At 35.5% G+C, this 1,465-nt stretch overlaps 1 non-coding gene across 1 annotated transcript; it reads left to right on the top strand.

Annotated features, from left to right (window-relative positions):
• Nucleotides 1-787: 787 nt before the first annotated feature.
• Nucleotides 788-893, top strand: LOC122044586. Its single transcript, XR_006129619.1, has one exon. It is a non-coding gene; the product is annotated as a small nucleolar RNA R71 (small nucleolar RNA).
• The last annotated feature ends 572 nt before the right edge of the window (nucleotides 894-1,465 follow it).

The following is a 1,465-nucleotide window of genomic DNA, read 5'->3' as shown; positions in this document are numbered from 1 at the left end:
CTTATTTACCACTACATTATCAATAAAATCCTCATCTGAAAAATCTTCATCTTCATATATATTCAAAAATCTACACTCAACCATATTAGTGTCACAGGATTTGCCGAAGTCTTTATTTTCATTGACCCCCACTAACCTTTGTGGAAAAGGAACCCTTAGTGAAGGTCCTGGGAAAGACTGAACTCCCTTTTTCCCAAATTCCCTTTGGGCTTTTGGAGGAGGTCCAACTTGCTTATCTAATGTTGGTGTGATTAATCGTTGAGGGAAAGGTACTTCTGGCCTTTGGGAATTTCCTAGATAAATGGAATTGAGTTCTTGTGATCTTCTATTATTCTTCTCCTCAATTCTAAACATGTCATTCTTCAGAAGTTCTTCATGATTTTTGCCACTTCTCAACCCCACATCATCACACTTTTCATTGGATCTTGACTGTGTAGGAGGGGGATCTTCTTTAAACCATTTTGAAACAATTCTATCAAGCTTTGCCCCCAAATGTTTGAACTCCTCACTCTGTGACTTGTGAATTTCAACATTTTTAGGTGGTTGAATTTCATTTTGTTTGACAGGTTCTCTTACATTTATGGCTTTCACTTCTTGAATATCTGAGGGAAATTCCATCCAACTTTTGTTCGACCATTCACGGAGGTTCAATGTCACTTGATCAATTAACGAATAAGCTTCATCTACACTTTTGTCCATAAAAGAACCTCCAGCTGATGAATCCAATAAAGTCTTGTCTGAGAAAGAAATTCCCCCATAGAATATGTGCAAAATCAACCATTTTTCAAAACTATGATGAGGGCACTGTCTTTGAAGACTCTTGAATCTATCCCATGCTTCAAATAATGATTCTCCATATGCCTGAGCAAAATTTGTTATGCAATTCCTCATATACACCGTTCTACTTGGAGGGAAAAAATGATTCAGAAATTGCTTCTCCAATTGTTCCCAACTTGTGATGCTTTGAGGACAGAGAGAATATAGCCAAGTCCTTGCTTTATCCTTGATACTGAAAGGAAATGTCATCAATCGAACTGCATTTGCTGATACTCCTTCGCATTTCACCAAATCACAAATCTCTAAAAATGTTTCAAGATGCAGATAAGGACTTTCTGATACTTCTCCTCCAAATTTGTGACCTTGTATCATGAAAATTATCTCTGGGTCTAGTTGGAAACTTTCTGCTTCAATTTGAGGTTGCACAATGGGAGATAAAAATCTTGCAGAAAAGGGTGTAGAAAAATTTCTCATGGGCCTGCTTGACATGTTAGTGCTCATGGATATTCAAGAAGAAAAAGAAAATTATCAAGAATCAAAAACAAGAAATAAAATGCAATATGAAAAGCAAGAAAGCAAATGCAGAATTTAAATTGCAAGAAAGAAAGTGCATAATGAAAACAAGAAAGAAAAGATAAAAGGAAAAAGAAAAATATCTAGAATAATTCATATGCTAAAAATTACAAGA

This window comes from Zingiber officinale, chromosome 2A (assembly GCF_018446385.1).
Source record: "Zingiber officinale cultivar Zhangliang chromosome 2A, Zo_v1.1, whole genome shotgun sequence".
Taxonomy (NCBI): domain Eukaryota; kingdom Viridiplantae; phylum Streptophyta; class Magnoliopsida; order Zingiberales; family Zingiberaceae; genus Zingiber; species Zingiber officinale.
Note: the sequence above shows the minus strand (reverse complement) of the source record. Positions and strands in the feature narration are given on the sequence as shown.